At 37.5% G+C, this 13,666-nt stretch overlaps 1 protein-coding gene across 1 annotated transcript in view; it reads right to left on the bottom strand.

Moving 5' to 3' along the window:
- DPYD (dihydropyrimidine dehydrogenase) overlaps positions 1 to 13,666 on the bottom strand; it is an 853,279-nt gene that overhangs the window by 50,423 nt on the left and 789,190 nt on the right. The gene's annotated exons all lie outside the window — the stretch shown is intronic.

The raw sequence follows: 13,666 nt of genomic DNA, 5'->3' as shown, positions 1-13,666 counted from the left end.
TTGTCCATGGATGCTTAGTTCTAACAGCAAGTTTTGGAAACCTCCCGTTAGGTAATTAATGCATTACTTCTGTCAGAGTGCCTCTAGGGTGGTTATCTAGTTTAGTACTCTAAATTATTGGGGACCTTGAGGTTTAACTATTTTTCTGAAGATAGTCCTAAAGGTGAGGTACATTCATTTAAACTAATAGAGTAGACAGAGCTCAGCACTATGTAATGATTTTTAAATCAGTGGTTTCAGTTGTACACATGTTAGTATATGGAGAGGAGAAGTAAAGTGATTTGAGAGCCTGGATAATCTTCCGTCTGAATGATCCAATTAAGTTAAACCAATGTTTATGAGCACCCACAATTCTTTAGGCATTGATCTCTCTAGCTGACTCACTATTCAGTGAGGAGACCCAAATTGAGTGTATCTTGGATACCTTCTAAAGGGAAGCTATGATGTGTCTTACTGAGACACTAATTTAGGAGGCCTGGCTATATCCAGCCGGTGTGAAATGAGAGAAATGGGTAACTTTTCTCACAGAATTCATTTCTGTATACAATCTCTTTCCTGAAATGTTTTGTAGTGGAGATGAATTACTGAATTGGGTTATTTTCTTCTAATATCCACCCTAGCAGATGCTTGAACAAGAAACTTAAGTCCCCTAAGATAAAAAGCAGCATAATGACAGGTTCAATGTGCTAACACTACAGGTTTCCTGTATAAAACCTTTATTGGTTGCCTTATCATCATCAAGAGTCACTCATTTATTTGATGCTTTCAAGTACTATATATATGAATGTATGGATGAACAAAGACTTTTTTCCTGAACAGTCTTCACTAAAGGATTACTTCGGAATCATAGGTGAAAGCTTTATTATTGCTATATAATTGCAGGGGACACCTAGAGGAAGCCAGGTCATGCACTGTTATCATCTTTCTCATGTTGATTCAACCTAGAATATACTGGGGTTTATCCACATTCTACCAAGTTAATAAAGAGAAAATTAGAAGACAAAATTAATCCATTATCTGGATCTATTACATGGAACTTTAGTTTCATTATAATATCAAAGATTCAATTTTAATATTATTTGGTTTACAATTTTGCACCTTTATTCTTAAGTGGAAAATGGTCTCTCTCTCTCTATATATATATATAATATATATATATATATAATATATATTATATATATATATTATATATATATTATATATATATTTTATATATATATTATATATATATTTTATATATATATATATATAATATATATATATATATTTTATTGCAGTATTATCTGGTTTTGGTAGTAAAGTTGATCAAGTTTCATAAATTGATTAGGGAGTTTTTTATATCTTTTTAAAAGCTGGAATTTTTTAAATAACAGAAACTCCGACAAAATTATCAGCTATTCAGCTGTGAAACTACTTGTTCCTATTATCTTTTGAATGGTGAATTTTAAAATCTGTTTTCCAGTTCTTTAGGTGATTATTGGTTATATATTTTCAAAATTTGGTACTTTATAATTGGTAAGAAATTACCTCCTCCCTCTACACTTTATTGCCAAAGAGTCATGCATAACAATTCATTCTTTAATTCTCTTCTCTATCTGAGGTTACAGTTCTGTTTTCATTCTTACACAGAATAGATTCTTACTTTTCCTTTTTTGAACTATAATGATAATTTTATCTATTCATTGGCCTTTTCTTTTCACATGTCTCTTTTTGTTTTCTTCTTTTTTCCTTTTTTGGTTATTTCTAAATAGACCTTGCTGATACTCAGGAAAAGGAGATGTTCTTGGTAGATCCACTGCCTCCCCTCCCAGTCCAGGCTAACCTTCCCTTCTCGGGCATCCTGAGCTTTCTTTATAATCTTCAGGTTCCATTGTGAAAACACCTTCTTTCTTTTCCCTTCTATATCCCCCCTGCCCTTAACCTTTTGCCTAGATGCTTTTTCCATGTCTCTTTGTTTCTTTTTTAAAACTTTTAATTTAATTTATTTGTTAAATGTACATCCAAGTTAGTTAGCATATAGTGCAACAATGATTCCAGGAGTAGATTCCTTAGTGCCCATTTAGCCCACCCCCCTCCCACAACCCCTCCAGCAACCCTTTGTTTGTTCTCCATATTTAAGAGTCTCTTATGTTTTTGTCCCTCTCCCTGTTTTTATATTATTTTTGCTTCCCTTCCCTTGTGTTCATCTGTTTTGTATCTTAAAGATCTCCTATGAGTAAAGTCCTATGATATTTGTCTTTCTCTGACTAATTTCGCTTAGCATAATACCCTCTAGTTCCATCCATGTCTCTCTTAAAAAAATTTTTTTTTAATGTTTTATTTATTTTTGAGACAGAGAGAGACAGAGCGTGAGCAGGGCAGGGGCAGAGAGAGAGCGAGACACAGAATCCGAAGCAGGCTCCAGGCTCTGAGCTGTCCGCACAGAGCCCGACATGGGGCTCGAACTCACAAACCAGGAGATCGTGACCTAAGCTGAAGTTGGATGCTTAACCCACTGAGCCACCCAGGCGTCCCCCATGTCTCTCTTTTTTAACATTTTTTTCAAGTCAGAAACTTCCCAGCATATAGACCATTTAAATATACATGTGTCTATGTATATAAAATACTATATATATATATATATATATACACACACACATACATACATAATATATTTTAATAATAGATGTTTATAAAATTGGTTCCATGGCTTCTAAAAAGGGGCAGGGATGGGGAGGACATCAAAAATTAGGTCCAGCAATAACGAGCTACTTTTATGAAGTTTCTGTGTTTGCTTAAGTACTGGGAAATGGCTGTGTCTACTGAAAAGAGTACCAAGTCTGGAAACAGGAGATCAGGAGATTAAGGTTCTGGGTCTTTGTTTACATTATTTTTTTCCTGCCAGATTCGAAAATTAAGTCTTTTCCAAGGTATCTTTCACCAAAATTTCCTCTTATTTCTTGCTCAAAAGATTAGAGAAATACATAGATCCAAACTGGGGGAAAAAAACCCTAATTTTAAGTTTTGTAGTCACTTGAATTTGCTTCAAAACTTTTAAAAAGCTTGTTTGTTTTTAATGATTTACATTTCAGTGGTTTAGACCAGGTCACCAGAGGACTGAAGTATAGTGAGAAAATGACTGGGTTGGTTGTGAGTGGGAAAGAAGTTCCTAAATTTAGGTGTGTGACTTTGGAATCCCGGGTCCCAGGATGAACCCAGTATCTGCATGATGCCGTGAGCGAGGAGCGGAGATCCCATAACGGACACCTCATATTGTAAGATAAACTCTATCATCATTTAAGACATTTTTAATGGGAAGATGAATAATATAGTATTATTTAGTGATGAAGGTAGAAAACCCTCATTGTTTTTCCCAGACTTTGGAGATAAAAGGTCTTTGCCTTCAGATACTGGCAATTTTGAACAAAACGTCTTCAGTACAAAGCACACTAGGTGCACTGCTTTTGGTGACTTCTGGTGACGTAATAGAGGCCAGACAGAACAGTATCTGAAAAGAAAGCCTTATGCTGTGCAGTCTATAACTCTGGCTCACAAACATTAGGAAGTGGATTTTATGCCATGATAACACATCTCGGCCCTTCAGCGTGTCCCCAAAAGCCAGGTGAGAGTTCTGGGTAACAGCTCTGTGCTAGAACACCATTCAAGGCAATGACATGGAAATTAGCACACCCAGTGTCCCGCTCTGCTGCTGAATCCCTCGATTTCCATGATTTGACAGGAAGATGATATCAAAGGCTGCAGAAAGGTGTTAAGGGAGAGCTCAGATGCTAGTGTGTATGCCAGAGCAGGTGAGCAGTTAGGATCGCGTGTCACAGGCTGACAGGAGAGGGAGTGTCAGGCTACCCTGTGAGTGAAGCGTTGAACATGGGCCCAATCATAGAAAATATGCTTTTTGTTCAAACTCTCAATATCTGGAGGGAGGGGCAGCCTTTGTGGCATGAATGCTCTACTGCTGTGAGGACGCAGTGAAAGGTCGTCTCAGGGTTTGTTTAAAAAGGTCAGCTCAGGAACTACTGACCCCCATGACTCCATCCTGACAGTTTCAGCCCTCTCTCAGAATCGCTCTTGTCACTTCTAGCCTCCTGTGCTTTTCTGAAAACAAAACCCTCTACCACCTGCCGTCCATTATTCCATCAGTGAGCAACATGCGCTCTCTTCGGCTGATATTTCAATTTATTTGTGGTTAGATGTGCAATAATCCTATGACTGAAGCTGAGGGAACAGTTTAAAGATTTAAAACAAAACAAAGCCAGTGCTTCAAACATCTCTTCATGCAAAGCTTACCAGCCACAAAAATGTGGCTAATTCTCATCCATACAAAAGCAAAACTAAGACACGCAGATGGTCAGTGCCCGCCCTCTGCAGAGGGAGAAGCAGGGTTGGCTCCAAGTAACAAATAATTATCCAGGTCCTTTGTAAATCAAGTTGTACCACTTCTCCTGTGAGCATCCACAAAGGCGGCTGCATATATTTGCTATTAGCTTCTTCTTTGTCTGGGGATTTTGTTAATGCCCTTTCTTCATATAAGTTTGCGTCGCCTTGTTCTCACATTTGACACCGACTGAAATAGCCTCGCAGAACCTTTGTTTCTATTTTCTTCAAAATGTGTATTCCTCAATGAGGTTTCATCTTAATCTCTTCTTTTCAAAAGGATATGAATTGAACATGCAGAGAATCAGCCTAACAGGACCGATTATCAATTTCCATTTCCTTTCAGTGCCTTTGCCACCCGTGGGCCTCCTAGACAGCTTTCCTTGGAGACAAAGGGTGTCTGAAATGGACAACTTTATTTTATACACTGGTCTATCTTAGTGGACGACAGAGACTCATCGCCCATAATAAATCCTGCCTCTGACCCTTTTATATAATGCACAGCTGAGCTAAAAAGGAAATCAATGTTGCAATTTTAATTTAGCACTTTCATTCTGTTAATTTATCTAAAAAATCCTATGCCATGACTTTCCCTTGTCAAAACAGCCAATTCCTGTCAATGTGAAAATGCTTTGAGTTTCGTCCCTTTTTTTTTTAATAGTGTGGCTGTAAAAACCATGGGTCACATATTAAGCCCTCCGTGTTTTTCTTGTGAGTGCAAAGCTCCTTTTGAAATCAATGTGCACACAGCAAGTTGGAGAGATGTGTAGCATCTCTAGGGAGAAAGCAATCCAGGCCTACATTGTTAGCTTTGCTAAAGATGCTCGTGAAACACTACAAAAACGGGATGCCAACTGTCTGACGTGTGTATTTGGTAGTGAAGCCCTATCATTTTAGTAAACTGGGGCTATTTAATCACGCTTAATCCCTGGGGAGAGTTCTAAGTAATGAACATCACTGTGTTTTCTGTCAGTGCACCAAAAAAGGACTCTTTGGCTTCACTCTGTTCTCCCTATATTTCAGAACTTGAGAATAACCTGCAGACAGAACCTTAACACTGCTCTGGGCACTATGCTCTCACTGGAGACAGAAGCCAGATCAATATCACATAGCAAACAGCACTATGCTAGGAAGGGTGCAGAAAATCCCACAAGGAGGGTGAAATCTGCTGCATTTTCAACAGGAATCTCATGTCAAAGGAATTGTTTCTTAAAGTCTTCATTCAAATATCACATTTCCTAGGCATCTTATTTAAATTAAAATTTTTTCTGCCTCCTGCCACTCCCCTAGCTGTGTCTGTCTATACTCCTTCTGTGCCTTTTTTCCCGCTTAGCTAGCACTTAGAATTTTCACCTTTACTTTATAACTTATTTATTTTGTTTATTGTCCATCTCCATCCCAAGTACAATGTAAATGACTATGTGTTCACTAAATTATCCTTAGAACATGGCACAGTGTTTGACACATGGTAGGTGCTTAATAAATATGTTTCCCAAATAAATGTTATGAGGCCACATCTGCCAGGTTGTCTGTCCCTTGAGAGTGGGAATTGCACCTTGATTGTCACCCCAGAACTGAGGCCCCACATAGAGGGGTTACTGCAGGCTGCTCTGCATACTGATTGTGTTTGGGAAGAAAACCACCTGTTGCTCTTAGAACCTTCTGGACCTCCGCAAGAAGTTTCGTATAAGAGAGGAAGCCCAACTCCAAACCCAGGACGAGAAATTAGCTGAAGTATGGGCTTGTAAATAGTCAGATTTGGGGACTTGTGTGTTACAGACGCGAACCTAGCTGGTCTGAGTGTGACACAAGACTTTAGCTATTGGTCCAGCATACTTTAAGTAAAGTAGTTCGGTGAGGGCCATTATGGCATAATTACCATGCCAGACACTGCAGGGGAGACAGCCTATGTCTACAGGTAGATTATGATCTAGGCAGGTTAGTTTATATGTTCCAAGTCCAGAGCAGGACATGGCACATACTGTCTTGAAGGACAGTGCTTTCAACAGCAGAGATGAGATAAATGGCATTAAAAGCATTGGCAATGGTGGCAAGAGAAGCAGAACGCATTTGAGAAATAGCAATTAGCCTCAGGTAGTCAGTCCACTTACCTTGTAGACATGCTTACTAGAATGAAAGTTAAAAAGTTAAAATCATAGGTGGTTAATTATACTGGAGATTGGGTATTACATGTTGTATTATTTTACTGGGGAAACACATAGCTATTAAGGAGAGGGTAGACTCCTTCAGAAATCTATGTTTTAGGAAATATGTTTTGTTTTATTTTGTTTCTGTGGGAGTAATGGGGAATGTTGGCAAATATATTTAGTCAAGTAAATAAGTATTTATAAGTACTTTATAAGTATAAACCTTAAGAACTATGGAATTTATCCAACTTCTAATTATTAAGAGATAAAATTAGAATATTCCAGAATGGAGTCATGTACTTGCTTTTCAAAGACTTCCTAGACAGAGATTTTGCAACTTTGCTCATCAACCTTTCTAGTATTCTGACTGGTTAAGAAATTCTTCCTTCTTTGCAAACCAAACTATTTAACCTTCAGGAGAATCAATCTTATCTGATTTTATCTTCCGTGTGCCTAGAGAATTATCATATGGCATTACCAAAAGTCAGCCTGCTATATATGCCTGAAGAGAGTAAGCAAGTAAATTTTGTTGAAATTCTGTTCTCTAAAAACCCCATTGCTTTCATCTTTCCTAATTTCACTCATTTAATCTTTAGTTTTAAAAAAGTAGTAGCTCTTAACCATCTTTGCTATCTTTACATTTCTTCCTGAAAATTGACAATGAAAACTGCACTTTGACCTAAAAGGAGTGTGACTTTTGCAGAGACTAGTGGATGATCATTTTGTGACTCTTTCATGCCATTGATTGACATTTTCGTTCTTGATTGTACTGCTCTGATTAGTCAAATTAAGTATAAGGTTGCGGTTTCCCTCAGATAATTTTCTTCTATACTTAGATCTGGTTAGACTGTCCTCTGTTATCTTGAAAGTCAAGGTTCACTACCATGTGGCCAGGGAATAGTGAAACATGGTCTTTCTTGACACATTTATTTAAAATTTAAAGGTAAAACCTCCATTTTCAGGGGCGCCTGGGTGGCTCAGTCGGTTTAGTGCTGACTTCGGCTCAGGTCATGATCTTGCGCTTTGTGGGTTCAAGCCCCACATCAGGCTCTGTGCTGACAGCTCAGAGCCTGGAGCCTGCTTTGGATTCTGTACCTCTCTCTCTGTCCCTCCCCTGCTCACATGCTGTCTCTCAAAAATAAACAAACATTAAAAAAAACTTTTAAAAAAAGCCTCCATTTTCAGTTGATGAACTAGAGACTGAAAATTTTAATATTAACAATAACATTGTAGGTCCTCATATGAATTCTGAAAATTGGGTATTTTTCCGTATTAGAAACCTATGCTTTGTATATCAGTCAGTACTAAGATATACACATAAAGAGTTTACCACACTTCCTATAGTTAAAATTTATTTTTCTAATAAATTCTGCTTCTAATATTAAGGCTGGGGTTTGACCAGTTCATTGAGACTTGGTCCTTTATTATCCTCTGAAATTGGTACTTTCCCGATGAATTTAAGAAAACCAGTAAAAATTCAATTGAATAGGGTTTGAAATATAGTACCTTCAATAGCCCAGAGGACTCTCTTATTTTCTAAATCTGATAAGCAAGGTAAATATATGAAGAAAAATATATATACTCCTTGACATCACATTTATAAACTAGCTTATTTATAAAATTTTTCTTTATTGGTCCTTTGAATGTAAGCGAATCAACAATCTAGATGATTTAAAAATGGATGAGAGCATTTATTAATCAAGAAAACATAGATGAAGGCATATCAACATTTACTTTTGTGTTTTAATTCCTTCATTCATCTTTCTCTAATTTTTATATTTTCTACCTAATCTTTATGAGATTTTTTAAAGCTTCATTACAATATCCTTTTTCTCCTTTAGCCTCTGCTGTGCTTAGACAGACATCTTTACTGAGTTGTCAGGACAGTGCAGGTTCTGAGCCTCACAGCATATAGGAGTAGCCCGGGTGATTTGGATCAATGTGCAATAACAAATCTGGGTCCCTGCCAAATTTGGTTTGCCATTGTGAAGTTCCATTCCTGCACTTTAAATCATGATGGAGTTTCTTGAATTCCACTTTTGCTTGAATTTTATCTCATTTAAACAACTTTGGAAGAAGTATTTTGCACCCTCGATTTCTGTGTGAAAGTCACTGATCAACTGGTGGATTTATGGTTTGGAATGACACAATGTCTGATGTGTAGGAACCAGAGGAAATCTTCATAATGAACTTCTTCTTTGTCACTTTGCCAAAGCAAATGGCTCCCCTGCCCTGCTCCATATAGCACAGATTTCTGGAATTTTAATGTATCATTAGTTTGACCAGCTTTCAGCCCTTAATAAAATAATTCTCCTAGCCCTTAGGTTATTTATTTTTCTTAATACTTTGTTATGAGAAAAGTCAAATAGTCAATGTTAACTGGGTCATGATGCTTTAACACGGTAATTTTAGTAACTTTTCTGAGTATTTTAAAAACATGGAGAGACACAGTTTCCCAAGAGATAGTTCAGGGAAACCAAGAACTATGTTTATTCCAAGCACAGATTCAACAGGTCAGTGTCCACATAAGATCTTGTGTTTTGCATTTTATATTATTTCCTTAAACATGTTTAAGTATCTGCCAAGGATGAAAAAATACAGCCTTCGTGGTCTATTTGGAATTTATCCCTCCTATTTGAACAGATAGTAGGGACAAAATATTTGGTTTCAATGGCTATCAGTTCACTGAGAAAAGTCAGATGCTACTAAAATTTGTCTGCATCTTTGAACACTGGGGTAATCCACTCCCACTCTCCTCCCACCTCAACTATCTGTGCTTCCACACGGAGAATTGTTTATCTGATCATCTCTTAATGACTTGTGGGGTGGCCCTTGCTTTGTGAATTTAGAAAAGCCCCTTACTCCTTTTATCTGCTGAATGTGGGGGCCATATATTTCTCTAAAACCCACGGGGCCTAATACAGGAAGTTGGAGAGTTTAACTTTTTCCAGTGTGCGTGAAAGATAAACTCTAGTTTCACCAGAATAACATTTGGTGGAAATGGATTAGTAATGTAAAACCACGGCTTGTATAATTTTGTTGTAACCTTAATTTTGAAATCTTTAAAAAAATTTTTTAATGTTTATTTATTTTTGAGAGAGAGAGAGAGAGAGAGAGAGAAAGAGAGAGAGACAGAAGACAAGCAACGGGAGGGCGAGAGACAGAGAAAGAGAGAGAGAGACAGAGGACAAGCAAGGGGAGGGCCAGAGAGAGAGGAAGAGACAGAATCCGAAGCAGGCTCCAGGCTCTGAGCTGTCAGCACAGAGCCTGACGCGGGGCTCAAACTCACAAACCGTAAGATCATGCCCTGAGCCGAAGTCGGATGCTTTAACGGATTGAGGCACCCAGGTGCCCCAAATTTGAAATCTTTAAAAAGGATTCTTTTACAATACATTAACTAATGAGAAAGAAAGAAGCTGCTTGTTTTTGTTTTCCTGTGTAAAGTGAATGGAAATTGACCTTGCATGATCATGCCTTCTATTCTGTGTGGATGAACCTCCTTTTTAAAAGACTATCTTGGTTCCATGACATAATTTTGTTTTAACAAACAAACCAAAAGTGTATTGCATCGTTGACATTCTGATTCTCCCCAATCATGCAGATGAAGCATCTCATTTGTTGTAGAAAATTAAGATTTCAATAAAACCTCAGGCCATCTACATAGGTGTGAAAGAGAAATTCTAGTTTTATAACTTTCTAGTAGGTAGAATTGTTAGAACTATGCTGAATCTTTGCATAGGCCTGGGCTTTAAGGGACTCAATTTACTAAACAGGCCAGAATAAACTGATAAGCAACAACTTATTTTTACATTAAATAGGTGCCTTTAAGATGCTTAGAAATAGTTAATTCTGTTTAGCAAATAAATAATTTATATGATTCCTTTATTTTGGGACTATTAATGGTTTATCAATCCTTTTGAGGACATAATAGTACAATGACCAATTTTAGCCTTACTCTTGTCTGACTTGTCACAGATCCCCAATATTCAGGATAAAAATGAGTGAAGTTTACTGTACATGTGCAACTGCAGAACTGCTTTTTTGACCGTCATCTAAACAGATGTGGTATTAAGTGATAAACGGCTGGAAAAATTGAGAGGCAGTGGCCATTTCTCCACTTCAGCACCAAGTTCCCACTTGATTTAGTTTGGGATATCTTCTTGTCTCTAGACTGTAAACTTTGAATATGAGTATATGAAAAATATCCTTCAGTAAACCTTTGACAATCTTGATTCCATCCTAATTTTTTTATTATCTACAGATTATAAAACATTTCTATATAAATGTCTTGTCGAAAGCTCTCGAGCACTTGCTTTGACTTGCCTCCCTGGCCCCTTCTTCCTCTTGTCCACACTTCATCTCCAATCAAACTAAACTCCCTATAGTCCCTAAATGCTCCATAATATCTCATGCTTCACAGTCTATGCACATGTTGTTCTCTGGACCTTATTTACCTTCCCTCTATTCTTAATCTGGTATATTCCTACTATTTCTCTAGGTCTCAGCTTTGATATTGTCTCCTCTGGGAAGCACTCCCTGCTAACATTTACTTTCATAACACATGGGATTAACCCATTCATAGCATTTACTCCATAATGCTCAGTCCCTGAACTTTCCCCTAAGATATTTGGTGCTTAAATATATTTGTTAAGTAAATCAATGAATGAATGGGTAGTAAAAACTACATCTTTTCTTTCATGTGCTTTCTGCATATGATTTTCCCATTTCAGTTCTTTTTTAATCCCCTAAAAATAGTACCTTGGAATTTTTTCAAATCCTAGGTTTTCTTTGGGACTTTTCTGCCTTGCTCTGCCTGGACAGTCATTCATTCATTCAACAAATATTTCTGAGTTTTGTTTATGTACAAGGCACTCTGCAAGGCTGTGGAAAGAACTCCTGGGTGTCACTGTCGAGGGGTTTATAGTCTACCAGAAAATGGAAGAGAGGCTTAAAGAATACTAATCGAGTGGAAAATGGTGTCATGGGAGGGAAATAATATATTCAATTGGAGAGACAGGACAGGTCTTAAACAGGTACAAGGCCTTAAATCATGTACAGAGTCTGGACAGTATGGCATAAAGAGAAAAGACACTCTAAGCCACAAGATAAAGTGTGAAAAGAAGAAAGAGGGAAACAGAGAACATATAACTCACAGACAAAAGCCTGATGGGAGCTCAGGGTTTCTGACAAATTGTGGCATTGTTGAAGGTGGGTTGAAAAGGAGCCTGGGTGCCAGTAGTGGAGATCCTTGAATGCTAGGCTACAGCATTAGATTTTGGTAGACAAAGGGTACCACCAATGCTTATGAGCAGAGTTGTAAACCTCTCATTGGCTGGCTAAGTCTTTCTTCATCTTCTGACACAATATTTCTCCATTTAACTTTTTTTTTTCCTACAAAACTATAAAAACACCTCTCATCCCAATCTAGTTTCCTTTTTAAAAATATTATTGTATGACATACTCAATGATTCTTCTAAAAAGCTCAACTTGAAAGCCGCTAGAAAGGTCATTGTCAGATCATTTTCCCCATCCTCATTAAGGTTTATTAGTCACATCAGGTTCAAAATCCCAATAATTAGCCTCTACCGTACTTTTCTACTGGCATCCTTCCAATTTCAATTTACCTGCTACACATTTTTCTAGTCCTTTTGAGACCTGTGGCCTCAAATTTTCATTTTTGGAGCCATTTCCTTATCTTATATGCCTCTGTGTTGACTCTATTTTTTGAAACATCAACTCATGACCAAGTTCCCTTAGACATCTTCTTGGATGATGGAAAAAGTGTATAAGACAGAACACCCCCCTGCCCCGCCCCATACACACATGTGCTATTATATATTGCAATACTAAATCTTGTATGTATTGCTGATCTTGCATGAACCAAGTACACAGTAGTATGTAGTTAGTAATGCTGAATGAATAAATGAATGAATGAATGAAGGCTGGTTCATGTTGGAATACATGTTCCTCAGTAATTTATTTTTATTTTATTTTATTTTAATTTTAAATTATCGTTTTTAGTCTACATCCTCAACCACTCTCACTGACACAGACACTCAATAAATGCTAATGAAATGAATGTAATTAATCCCTTCAGAAAAAGGAATGCCTGTGGACAAATCCCAAGGAAGTGCAAAAAAATAAAAAATAAATTTTCTCACCTCAAAAAACACAGAGCTTCATATATGGTATTTAAGATAATAAGAAACATACTCTTTAGCTCTCATTTAATGATGCCTGGGCTATAAGCTTCGAATAAAGTATAGTCATTGTTGATTTCTTTTTTAAAACCCAACTCAAAGCCTTCATATCTTTGAACTAAACAAGAGTTCTGGGCTTTATGACTTGCACAAACAAACAGAAGCTGAATGTGCTTAGAGTTATCCGTGCCTAATATTTTAATTCCATTGTTCAATAATTCCCATTCCTTTGCATTATTTTTGCTTTATTATACTCTTATAATACTCTCAAATATATCTATAAAACTTTACAACCCTTTTCCAATGGCATATGGTGTGTGTTCTGAAGAGAAACATGTTTATGAGGTGAAAGATGGGAAGAAAATGTAAAGTGCTCTTACGGGACCTAGGGAGGGATTGCTGTCTGCCTGTGTGGCAGGAACACGGCAGTATATCAGGCTCTCACAACCTGCATCTGAGCCCTTCTGCTTCAGCAATAGATACAAGTCTGGGAATGTACTATGCCAACTTGGACGCTTTTAGGTGTTTTTTTTTTTCCCTTGCTGAAGATTAAAGTCAATAGTTCCTGAAACAATACTTTGATTCTGTATGCTGTAGAATAATATCTGTTAGGAAGAAGAGAATTTAGACTGTGGACAAAGGTGTGTTGCCAAATACAACTATACTGTCCTTTCCCATTGGAGCCATCCGGACTTTGCCCAGGCCAGAGTTACCAAACAGTGCTCCTTGGGGAACTTGTCCTTCCACAAGCATTCTCTCTCTCCCTCTTTCTTTTTTAGTTTATTTATTTATTTTTAGAGAGACAGAGACAGCACAAATGGGGAGGGGCAGAGAGAGAGGGAGACAGAATCCCAAGAAGGCTCCGTGCTGCCAGCTCAGAGCTCGACACAGGGCTAGAACTTACAAAACCGTGAGATCATGACCTGAGCCAAAACAAAGAGTTGGACA

This window comes from Panthera onca, chromosome C1, assembly GCF_046562875.1.
Source record: "Panthera onca isolate mPanOnc1 chromosome C1, mPanOnc1 haplotype 2, whole genome shotgun sequence".
Lineage (NCBI taxonomy): Eukaryota > Metazoa > Chordata > Mammalia > Carnivora > Felidae > Panthera > Panthera onca.
Note: the sequence above shows the minus strand (reverse complement) of the source record. Positions and strands in the feature narration are given on the sequence as shown.